At 34.8% G+C, this 12,927-nt stretch overlaps 1 protein-coding gene across 32 annotated transcripts in view; it reads left to right on the top strand.

The window, feature by feature from the left end:
- MEF2A (myocyte enhancer factor 2A) overlaps positions 1 to 12,927 on the top strand; it is a 189,413-nt gene that overhangs the window by 21,287 nt on the left and 155,199 nt on the right. For 25 of the 32 annotated variants that reach the window (XR_007409794.1, XR_007409793.1, XM_049108413.1 and 22 more), the window contains one exon: positions 10,339 to 10,425. The exons of 5 other annotated variants lie outside the window; for them this stretch is intronic. The gene's annotated coding sequence lies outside the window, so the exon portion shown is untranslated. Of the gene's footprint in view, positions 1 to 8,157; positions 8,435 to 10,338; positions 10,426 to 12,927 lie in introns of those variants that run through there. 2 more of the 32 variants (XM_025437977.3, XM_035714756.2) reach the window with 1 other exon arrangement.

Here is a 12,927-nt window from a genome sequence, read left to right as displayed (position 1 = left end):
CAGCAAAATTTTTTTGTCCCATGTTTACTTTTGGAGGTTTTATATAGCTTTTACACATAGAGTTGTGATCCATTTTGAATTAACTTTAGTGAATGGTGAGGTGATATCAAGATTCATTTATTTATTCTGGTACCATTTATTGATAAGGCTTCTTCCCATTTCATTACCTTAGTGTCTTTGTTGACTATCAAACGACTGTGTGTGTGTATTTATTTCTGCATTCTCTATTCTCTTCCCTTGATTTAGAGGGGTGTGTGTGTATACTCATGTGTATGTGTTTCTGTTTTAACAGCATGCTGTATCTTCTGATTTTCTTTCTTTTCAAAATTGTTTTAGCTGTATTAAAATTTTTAAAATACTTTTGTGAAGTTTTACAAGAACACTTGCTGGGATTTTTGATTGGGATTGTGTTGAATCTGTAGATCAATTAGAGGAGAATCAATATCACAATAATATTGATTTGAATGTATGAATCTGTAAACATAATTTTTTTTTTTAGGTCTTCCTTAATTTGTCTCAGTGTTTTCCAGCATTCAGGATAATAGTCCTGCACATATATTGTTATATTTGTTTTCATTTCATGCTAAAATGAGTATTTTAAAGTTAAATGTTTAACTTTGTGTTTGTCATTACCGGTATATAGAAATTTGACTTAAAAACTGATCTAGAATTGGCTCAGTTGGGAGAGCATGCAGCTCTTAATCTCAAGGCTGTGAGTTCAGGCCTCATGTTGGGCAGGGAGCTTACTTAAAAAATACTTAAAATCTTTATTAAAAATATTGATCTTATATTTTGTACCCTTGTAACACGCACTTTTTAGTTCCAGCCACTTTATTGTAGATTTTTAGGGTTTCTTGTGTATATTGTCATGTCATGTGTGAGTAGAAGCTGTTTTATTTCTTACTTTCCAACCTGGATACTTTTTTTCCCCTTTGTTGCATTATAGCAGTTGTTAAGAACTCTAATAAAATAGTGAATATAAATAATGAGTGTGCATTCTTGCTTTGTTTCCAGTTGTACAGGAAAAAAAAAATCATTCTTTTATCATTAGCTGTAGGTTCTTGTAGTAGATGCCTTTTATTAGATTGAAGAAGTTTCCTTCAGTCCTAGTTTGTTGAGAGGTGTCCCTTTCCCCCTTCCCTCTATAGATGTTTTTTTTTTTTTATCATACATAGATACTTTTTTACATCTATTGAAATCAATCTTTTTTTCTTTTTTAGTATGTTAATATAGTGAGTTACGTTGATTTTTTACATAACTAAACCAACCTTGCATTCCTGAGACAAACCCCATTTGTAGTGCTATATAACTTTTTTACATATTGCTGGATTTGAGCTGCTTAGATTTTATTAATGATATTTGCATCTATATAAGCAAGTGTGTTTCCAGTATGTGTTTCCTTTTTCTTGTGGTCTCCTTGCCTTGCTTTGGTGGCAGGATCATTCTGACCTTATTAAATATGTTAGAAAGTATTTCCTCTTTTTCTGTTTCCTAAAAGAGTTTGTGTAAGACTGATAATGTTTCTTTTTTAGATATTTGAAGAATTCACTAGGGAAGCCACATGAGTCTGCGGTGCTTTTTGTGGGAATCCTTTTGATTTTGAATTAAAATTTCTAAATTAGGGACACCTGGGTGGCTCAGTTGGTTAAGCATCTAACTCTTGATTTCAGCTCAGGTCATGATCTCAGGATTGTGGAATCCAGCCCACAGTCAGGCACCCAGCTCAGCAGGGAGTGTGCTTCAGATCTCTCTTCATCTCCTTCAGTCTCTCCCCCTGAGTGTGTGCACACTCTCTCACTCAAATTAGTAAAATCTTAAAAAAGTTTTCTGAATTAGAGGGTTATTCAGAGTTTTTTTTTGTGTGTCTTTTGATAATTTGCATATTGCAAGGAAGTTTTTTGTCTAAGTCATCAAATTTATTGGCATAGAATTGCACTACTCATTATCTTATACGCGTATAATGTTTGAAATATCTCTAGTATGCTTTCTCTTACCATTCTAATGTGTCTTCTTTCTTCTTTTCTTGACTAGTCTAGCTAGGGGTTCTTTTCAAAGAACCAGCTTTTGTTTTCATTGGTTTTACCTTTTTTTTTTTTTTTTAATCTCTCATCTAGTTCACCAATTTCTACTTTTATCATTTCCTTACCTCCACATTTAGTTTAATGTGGGGTTTTTCCCCTCTGCTTCTTAAGGTGGAAGCTAATTTAGAACACAAATGCTAAATCTTTATTCTTTTCTAACATAAGCTCTTTTTAAAAAAATTTCCAAGCATCCTTACATCTTTGTATCACCTATATAATTAGGTAATGTGTTTTTATTGTCATTCAGTTTCATGTGCTCTTAAATTATACTTATGAGTTCTTTAACCTGTGGGTTATTTAGAAACGTCAATTTACAAATACTCGGAAAATGTTCCAATATATTTTTGTTACTGATCTTTCATTCTTATGTTGTCAGAAAACACTTTCTGGGGAATGCCTCTCTACTTGCAAGATGAGATGCTGCCTGATTCATGAATCCTTTAATAAAGTCAATTTGATGTTCAAAAAGAAAACATTTCTGTATGGTTTCACCCTTACAAATTTATATGTGCCCTGTGTTATGGTCCAGCATATGCTCTCTCTTGTTGACTGTACTAAGAGACATGAAAAAACTCCTCTGGTTCATAGTGTTGTTCAGTTTTTATGTATCTTTACTGATTTTCTCTGCTTGTTTTGCTGATTATTGTGAGAGACAGTTGAATTCTCTAGCTAAAATTGTAAATTTGTCTATTTCTCCTTTTAGTTTTGTCATTATTTGTGTTCTATGTTTTGAAACTCTATTATTGGCTTTATTAACATTTAGGATTATTTTGTATTTCTGATAAGTAGGTCCTTTATACCTGATAATATTCCTTTTCTTGTGTCATACTTTGATCTAATACAGGCATTCCAGCTTTCTTATGATTAATGTTTGTATGGTATAACTTTTTCTATTTCATGTTTTTTTTTTTAAGATTTTATTTATTTATTCATGAGAGACACAGAGAGAGAGAGGCAGAGACATAGGCTGAGGGAGAAGCAGGCTCCTTGCAGGGAGCCTGATGCAGGACTTGATCTCAGACCAGGATCACTCTGTGAGCGGCAGGCAGACACTCAACCCCTGAGCCACCCAGATGTCCCTCTATTTCATATTTAATCTACCTATATAATTGTAGTTAAAGTGGGGTATGTATCTTTACTCAATCTGACAATATCTGCTTCTAATCTAGCCTAATAGTCTCTACCTCTCTTTTTCTTCATTTGTTAGTTTTATTTCTTTTCTTTTTTAGTAGTTGCTCTAAGGTCTTACAGCATGCATCTTGAACTTAATACAGTCTGATTTTATTACTTACTTTATGAATAATGAGAGATCCTTACTACAGCTTACTTTGTTTTTTCCCCTCTCATTCTTTGTGCTGTTTGTCATTTTATTCTATGAATTGGTCTATTTTATTGCCTACTTTTGCTTTATACAATCACTATCTTTTTAAAAAATTAAAGGTAAGAAAATAGATGGTAAACTCACATATTGACCATTATTGTTCTTTATGTAGAAGTGGGTTTCTATGTCTTTTTTTATTGATAGACTTATTTCTTAGAACAGCTTTACATATACAGAAAAATTGAGCAGGAAGTTTAGAGTTCCCATATGCTCTCTTCTTTCCCTTCGACCTGTTCTCCCTCTCACTTTGGCCCCCTCTAGCCCCTATTATTTAACACTTTGCATTGTTAATTGTGTGATATATATGTGTTACAATTGGTGAACCAATATTGGTACATTTTTATTAACTAAGTTTATAGTTTACATGAGATTCCACTCTTGTACAATTCTGCTGTCCTTTTTCTTACTGAAGAACTTCTTTCAGCGTTCTTTGTAGTGCAGACCTGCTGGTGACAGATTCTTAGCTTTTGTTTGCTTGAAAATGTCTTTATTTCCCCTTCATCTGTGAAGGATATTATTGCTTTGTGTAAATTCTGATTTGCAGGTTTTTTTCTTCTTCTTAGCACTTCAAAGGTTTTGTTCCTTTGTTTTAAAGTTGTTTGTATTGTTTTTGACAAGGAGCTTGGTATTTCTTATCTTTGTTCCTCTATGTATAATGTCCCGTGTGTCCGTTCCGCCCCCCCCCCCCAGCTGTTTTTAAGATTTTCTCTATTACTAGATTTCAGCAGTTTGATTATTAAGTATATGACTTGGTGTGATTTTTCTATGCTTAACCTGTTTTTTGTTCACTGAGTCTCTTGAATATATGAGTTTAGTTGTCAAATCTGGAAATTTGTTGCTCCTTATTTCTTGAGATATTTTTTGTCTCCCCATCTTTCCGGGGCTACAGTTTCACCATTTTTAGACTGCCCTTGATATTCTCACAGGTCCTTGATGCTCTGTTCTTTGTTTCTTTTTTTGCTTTCTATTTTTATATCTTCAAGTTAGGGATCTTTCTTTTTTCCTGTACTGTTTTAATCTGTTGCTAAGTCTATACAATTGTATACAATTGCTAAGTCTATACAATTTTTTTTATTTGAATAGTACATTTCTCATTTAAAAATCCATTCTTTTCTTTTTTAAAAAGGTTTTTATTTGTTTATTTGAGAGGGAGAGGGAGAGAGCGTGAGTACACAGGCAGAAGTGGGGGAAGGGGCAGTGGCAGAGGAGAAGCAGACTCCCTGGTGGCGGGGAGCCTGACATACAGCTTGACATACATATCCCAGGACCCTGGGATCATGATCTGAGCTGAAGGCAGATGCTTAACTACTGAGCTACCCAGGCACACCTCCACCCCCCATTGATTCTTTTCAAACTATTTGTCTTTTTTTTTCTTTAAATCCTTTAACATATTTGTTATTTTAAAGTTTATGTCTTTATATCATCTCTCTTGTTTCTGGGTCTGTTTCTTTTGTCAGATTTTTTTCCCCCAATATGGGTCATCATTTCTCTATTTTCTTATGTTTAGTAAGTTTTGATTGACTCTTGGACATTCATTATTACACTGTTGTCTGGATTTTGTTGATTTCTTCTGGAGAGATTTTAATTTTGTTTTGGCAGGATGTTACATTTCTTGTGGATCTGTTTAAACCTTTTGAGGCTGGTTTTTAAACTTTGTTTTGGCAAGTCTATTGTAGCTTTTACTCCAGAACTAGTTTAGCACAGCTACTAAGTGATGATTCTGCTTCAGTTTTTACTGTTTTCCCCAGGTTTCAATGAGGACTTTCTCTTTTAAATCTCTGGGACCTTTTGAGCCTGCTTGATCTTAATTCTTTGCCTGGCCTTGTAGAGTTTCACTTTACCCATGCACAGCTTTATGTTCAACAAGAAACTGCATTGTCAAGTACATGGTAGTATTTAGCCACATTGTGGCTATTGAGAGCTTGATTTGTGGTTAGTTTGCATTTAAATATGCCCTAAGTGTAAAACACACTGAATGTCATGCACTTATTGTGGGGAAAAAAAGAATGTAAAATACCTGTTTTTTTTTTTTTTTTTTTTTTATGTCAGTCCTGTCCTGAAATAATATTTTGAGCATTTTGGATTAAATGAATTATGTTAAAATTGGTTTTACCTGCTTCATTTTCCTTTACAATGTGGTTAGAAAATTTTTAAATTCTATTTTAGATTCATGCTGTTTCTTTTAGACAGAGCTGCTCTGGAACCCTTTCTTCAAATTTCAGGAGTGCTTTTTCTTCTTGAGCTCTGTGTTCTCAGCTCCTCTGCCCTACAAATTCCCATTACCTTAGCCTCCCTAAATTTCAGCATCTGTCTCTTTTACTCACTGAGTCCACCATATTTTGCTTGGCCTCCCGTTCCTGCATTGCCCTCCTGACTGCATAAAGAGTATGTAGGGGATACTTTTCTGTTTTCTCAGGTATCACAGTGCTCAGCTAGCTGTTTGGTGTCCAATGTTTTAAAATGATAACTTTATATATCTGAATAGTTTTCTAGTTGAGTTCGTTGGAAGAGCATGTCTGGTATTTAGTTACTACATCATAGCTGGTACCAAAACTCTTTTTAAGGCATGAGTAGTTTGATGCCTGTGTGTCAGAGCTGTCCCTCTCTTGAATTAAAAAAACACCATTGCTGGTTAACCTAAGTTTTTATTACAAAACAGAATTAGAATTTGAGCAAATTTGCACCATTTCTGTTTAATTTAAAATTAAATTTTAATTTTTAATTTTAAAATTTTAAAATTAAAAAAAAATTTCTTTGGCCTGTTTTCATTTTTCTTTTAATCTGGATTGATTTTAAAGCTGTTTCTTTTCTTTTTTTTTATTTTTTAAAGATTTTATTTATTTGTTCATGAGAGACACATAGAGAGAGGCAGAGACACAGGCAGAGGGAGAAGCAGGCTCCACACAGGGAGCCTGAGGTGGGACTCGATCCCAGGTCTCCAGGATCAGGCCCTGGGCCGAAGGCAGGCGCTAAACCGCTGAGCCACCCAAGGATCCCCAAAGCTGTTTTCATATAGAAACCTCTTTTCTTTGACACTGCATTGTGCTCAGGGCAGAGGTATATACAGTGAAATTTCAGGAAGTTCAAACATAAAGCAGAAATTTTCTTCATAATTATATTGAGTTCTTTTTATCAAGACCTGAAATGTTTAGGATTTTAGGTCCTTAAGACTTGAAACTAGAAATGTTAATACTACATCAGGCACTTTGTTTCATTTTGCTTTCTAATTTATTGGCATTCACTGTTTAAGCACATAATTAACAACCTAATATAGTGAGAGAAGGCATTAAGGGAGCAAATTACCTTGGGTCATTCAGGTCTTCAGTTATCAGCAAGTTGTGTTAGGTGTTGTCTGTCTGCTTTGTAAAATGTAGTTGAGATATATGAAAAGAGGAGTTTGAATCCCAGTCATTTCATTTAACCCTTCTTATTAATATGGAAAATTGAAAGTTGATAGTAACTCGTGCCACAATGTAAACTATGATATTTGACGTTTAACTCTTATTGAAATGATACTGTCTTCAGTGTTTTCATTTATTTCAGAGTACTTCTTCAAAAGTTTTAAAAAACGACATAACCATGTGGTTTTTATGATACTGCCTTGTCTGATTTTTAGTTCTGGTAATTATATCGAAACTTAAAACTTACTTTAAGAGTTATTGAGAAATTGTCAGTGTTTATCATTTTTGTTCACAGCAGGCACCCACCTGTTAATTGTCAGGATATCTGTCATACATAGGCATTGATGTACTGAAACTACTTAAATGTATTAGTCCTCTGAGACTGAGATTTGCTTTTCTGGCTTTTGAATCCATTGCTTTAGTGTGCATTCATTTTTTAAATATATATATTTATTCATTTAACAAAAGCATGAACTGATGGTGGTTGTGCATAGTTAAAAGCATGCCTGGGTTTGAATCCTGGCTGTACCACTTTACTAACTTAGCTATGTGACCTTGGCAGGTACCTTCTTAGTATTTCCTTTTGAGGATAATAGTGAGATTATTGTTGGCTTTACCCCGTTTTTTTTTTTTTTTTAAATTTTTATTTATTTATGATAGTCACAGAGAGAGAGAGAGAGAGAGAGGCAGAGACACAGGCAGAGGGAGAAGCAGGCTCCATGCACCGGGAGCCCGATGTGGGATTCGATCCTGGGTCTCCAGGATCGCGCCCCGGGCCAAAGGCAGGCGCCAAACCGCTGCGCCACCCAGGGATTACCCCGTTGATGCATGTAAAACAGTTAGGATACTGATTAGCGTATGATAAATACTGCTGTGTACTTGCTCTCATTATTACCATCTTAACAGATCTTTCTCAAATCTTAATCTCCCATGGTAATACTTACTTTCTTGCTCTATTTTTTTTTTTTTAATTTATGATAGTCACACAGAGAGAGAGGGAGAGAGAGAGGCAGAGGCAGAGACATAGGAAGAGGGAGAAGCAGGCTCCATGAACTGGGAGCCCGACGTGGGATTCGATCCCGGGTCTCCAGGATTGCGCCCTGGGCCAAAGGCAGGCGCTAAACCGCTGCACCACCCAGGGATCTCTCTATTTTTTTTTTTTTTTTTTATTAAGGACTTTGTATAACCCGCTGTACATATTGCGTATTCTTTATTCACTGTAAGTCTTCCCTCCTAGAATGTAAGCTCCATGAGGTCAGCCATAGATTATAGGGACTTATCCCTAGCACCTAGAAGAGTATCTAGAATATATGGAATGCTTAGTGCTTATTTTCTGAATGTACTATATTGAATTCTACTCCAGATATTAACTAGATAGTGGGGATATAAAAATGAACAAAGTTCTTTCTCTAAGAAAAGCATATAGTATAGAAGAGACTCATACTTAACAAAACTAAGAGTGATAATTTGCCCCTTCTTACCCCCCAGAAGTGATTGTGATAGTAAGAGTATTCCTGAGGCTGCTATCATGGAAGGTGCAGTTAAACTGGGGAAGATGGTTTCCAGCAGAGGTAAAAATGTGAACAGAATTACACAGTTTGATAGTTTGGGCAAATGGCTTATAGTCCAGTTTAACAACAATGTAGATTGATTAGAAGTAAGTGGGCCACTGGGTGGCTCACTTGGTTTAGCATCCCACTCTTGATTTTGGCTCTGGTTATGATCTCAGGGTTGTGAGATCAGCCTATCAGCCTGCATTGGGCTGCATACTGGATGTGGAGCCTGCTTAGGATTTTCTGTCTCCCTTTCCTTCTGCCACCTCCCCAACTCTGGTTGTGCATACACATGCCTGCACTTTCTCTCTCTTAAAAAAAAAAAAAAAATAGAGGGAGCGAGGAGGTTGGTTAGGTTGGTTGGAACCAGATTTGGGAGTAATAGCAGTTGGAGGTACAGATTGTCTAGCCTGGACAGAAGCAATGAGATTTGGAAGTTTAATATGTGAAATTTAATAACTGGATACAGCACCACCATTTTAGTTTTGGTTTTAGTTTGAAGGTGAGAGTATATTTCATGATTATTATAAAAGAGTTTGATTTTTAGTTTATTTCCTCTTAGAAGACACTGTTTGAGAACTTTGTACAAAACACAAGTTGTCAAGTTACTTTATACAACTGAGAATGAATTTTTGATGTAAGAAAATAATACCAGGATGTATCAAATTTGTGTTAAATTGGTTATTTACTTGTAGGTCACATTGCTAAACTTTCTTTCTTGACACTGACACAGAGCTGGTGTTAAAATACATTTTGAGTTTTGTTTAGATCGAAAACCCTTGAAAAACAGTTTCACTTTGAATTATTGGGTTTTAGAAGTTGGTAGTGAAATTATAGTTAGGGAACTTTTCTACATTTAGTATAATTAGATTAAAAACAAAATTCAGTCTTTAAGCTGTTTTTAACCTTGCAAAAAAAGCTTATTTGTGTGTACGTATGTCTTAAAGTTCAGGCTTTTAATACTTAATTCATTAATACAAAAATATTTGGCAGTTTGTGTTTTTCCCCCCCTCTAGAGGAGGTATTCATTTGAAATAGAAATAAAATTACAATATCACAATAAGAAATATTGCTGAATCAGATTCAAAATTTCCATGGAAAAATTATTTTTATATGATGTGACAGATTTACTTAGGGGTTGGTAGAATTATCGAGTCATGCAGTTCTAAATTATTGGATTAACATGGTAATTGGTCCTGGCCAATCTGGGTGAGGAAGAGGGGGTGCTTTTACCATCTTTCCTTTTTATCTAAGTGCATTGCTTCTATTCCAAGCAAACTGGATTATTCTTTATGTACTAATCCATTGGTTAGTATTCACCAGTGGTTTTTTTTTTTAATATGAATTATTGACATTGATCATTTTAATGTCCATTTTGGGCATTTTACGTTCATTATTTTCATGTCATTGTTCCCTATAAAAGATTGTAAAAGCTACAAGTATATACTTTGTATTTGAATACAAACATATTTTATGGCAATGAAAATCACTGACCCTTTGACAATTTTCTAAAGGAGAATGTGATACAGTGAATACATTCAACTCTTTTAGCAAACCATAAATTAAGTAGTCTGTATAGTATGTACCAGGTAAATGTAAACCATATCATGTGATAATAAAGGGCAGAAAAATGAGACTAGATAGCTAATTTGTGAATCTAAGAGTACATAGAATATTACTGAACATTTAAGTAATACTTCCTGAGAAAATGGGTCAGTCGGCTAACAGTATATTTTTATTAGACATATACCACAAATGACTTAAAAATTTATTTTCCTGTTATTCAGCAGGTAGTTGTGGAGCTATCTGCCACACATAGTATTGAAAATTGGAATTTATAATGACAAAACATATGTTTAATTCTGTTTTAGAGTTAAGAACATTCACTAATCCATCTCATATATCTTTTTTTCTTTATTTAGGAACTGCTTTTTGTGAAAAAGGAGCAAAGAAGAATTTTCTGCAAGGGTCATACTAAGTGCACTTTTTTGCTGATAACGTCATTTCTAGTAAGACGTCTTTCATTTTTCTATGTTATGAAGTAAACACAATGGAAATTTTTTCCTTTTTTAAAAATCAGACTGTCTTGTGAGCTTGAATATAATAGTCTTTTTGGAGTTTATTTTGAGGTTTAATGTCGATTAAAGAAATTTATAAAGTCTACTTGAAGTGCCTTGTATACTGACAGTTTCTTACATATTTTGTCTGCTGTTGCTAAGATAATCCTATTTCATCTTTCCCACTTCATCTTCCATATCAATTACCCTTATTTAAAAGAAAAAAATCTAAAGTAGTCTGTATTTATTCTAATAATACATAGGAGAAAGGGTGGATTTGAGTACATGAAATAAACATAAGCTGAGAAAGATTTTCAAATGAAAGATGATGTAGACAAATATTTCTTGAAATATCTTTGGAAGGGTCAGAGAAAAAATTAATCAGAGTTAAGATTTTTTTTAAATGTAGATTTATGTGTGTGTGTAACTTTGAATTTTCTACCTTAAATCCTAGGCCCATATTTGCAGAGCCCTGGAGTAGGCTGTTTGACTTAAAGACTTACATTGGTCTAGGTTAATGGTTCCAATTTGCAAGATATATAGTCCTCCTCAGAAGTTTTCATGACTGAAAACTTCATCTGAGTTTCTCATTTTATTCAAAATGGAAAAGAAATTAATTATATTAGAGTATTTTGAATTAATATAATTTTGAAAAATATTAGTAGGGAATAGTTTTTGGTGTATTTTAAATTAACATTTTAAATATTAGACATCATCGATCATGCCTGATGATTATATCAGTAAAAAGCTTGGGAGTAGTACTTGACTTTTTTTTTGTATTTGTTTTAAGAATAGTTTTGCTATTTAACATAAAGTGTACATTTTTTGAGTATTACGCGGTATTAAAAACTTAGAAACTTGGGATCCCTGGGTGGCGCAGCGGTTTGGCGCCTGCCTTTGGCCCAGGGCGCGATCCTGGAGACCCGGGATCGAATCCCACGTCGGGCTCCCTGCATGGAGCCTGCTTCTCCCTCTGCCTGTGTCTCTGCCTCTCTCTCTCTCTCTCTCTGTGACTATCATGAATAAATAAATAAAATCTTTAAAAAAAAAACAACTTAGAAACTTAAATGAGTTCTTTGTTAAAGTATTTTATCTTGATACCAGTTTCTTTTTAAAATTTTTTTATTTTTAAAATTTTCTTTCTTTTTTTGAGAGAGAGAGGAGGGGGAAAAGGAGGAAAAGGGGAGGGAGGTGTGGATGGGCAGAGGGAGAGGGAATCTTAAAGCTCCACGCCCAGTGCAAAGCCCAATCCAGGGCTTGATCTCACAACCTTGAGATCATGATCTGAGCTGAAATCAAGAATTGGGCACTTAACTGACTGATACCATTATATTTATCTTGTTATGTATTTATCTTGTTAAACATTGACAGAGGAAGAGCCCATTTTCTGATATCTTTCAGTTTGGGGAACTAGGAGAACAGACATTATTTTTTCAATGAAAGCAAAGTATCCTTCAGTCCAGAACTTGTATAACACACAGGCAGGATGGGAATAATAGAGTCTAATTCACATTTTAAAATATAAACCTTGGTTAGTCTCCTGTAAATCTTTGAATTTTTTTTTTTTAATCTTACTTACACTTTTGTCTACTAATGGCTCAAAACTAAGTGATTCGAGTTAAAGCATTGTCGGAATTTAACCATTCTGATGCCCAAAGTTGCAGAACTCTGCACCTTCTGTGAACCTCAGGGATGGCTGTGGGCATAAACTTCAACTGTTGTATTTTGGGTCCTGTTTAAACTTAAGGGAATCCTTTATGATGCTTTTTCTTTTTCTTTTTTTTTTTTTTTTTTTAATTTTTTTTTTTAATTTTTATTTATTTTATGATAGTCACAGAGAGAGAGAGAGAGAGAGAGAGGCAGAGACACAGGCAGAGGGAGAAGCAGGCTCCATGCACCGGGAGCCTGACGTGGGATTCGATCCCGGGTCTCCAGGATCGCGCCCTGGGCCAAAGGCAGGCGCTAAACCACTGCGCCACCCAGGGATCCCTATGATGCTTTTTCAACTAGGCTCTATGGATGTATACAATGTCTTATTCTTCATGGCAGGCTTCTATGGCTCTGAGGGTTGTGCTTGAGTTAATAACCACTTGCTTAGGAGTTACTTTGAGTACTTAAATGGGAAATGCTTTCCTTTTGAATGGATTCATATGTTGACTGAAGAGCTTCAGATTAGTTTCCCCTATAATTCTGCCCTAATTTGGGTTAGAGATTGGGCAAAATTCTGGGCAAAAAGTTTTCTACCTTTTTTCCTTTCCCTTATGTCTTGGGAACTGCATTGGGCTCTTATATTTTAGGTCTGTGATCCACTTTTTTTTTTTTTTTTTTAATTTTTTTTCTTTTTTTTTAAATTTATTTATTCATGATAGTCACACGGAGAGAAAGAGAGAGGCAGAGACACAGGCAGAGGGAGAAGCAGGCTCCAAGCACCGGGAGCCCGATGTGGGATTCGAT

The sequence above is a fragment of the Canis lupus genome, chromosome 3 (genome assembly GCF_003254725.2).
Source record: "Canis lupus dingo isolate Sandy chromosome 3, ASM325472v2, whole genome shotgun sequence".
Lineage (NCBI taxonomy): Eukaryota > Metazoa > Chordata > Mammalia > Carnivora > Canidae > Canis > Canis lupus.
This window is presented reverse-complemented; position numbering and strand designations above follow the sequence as displayed.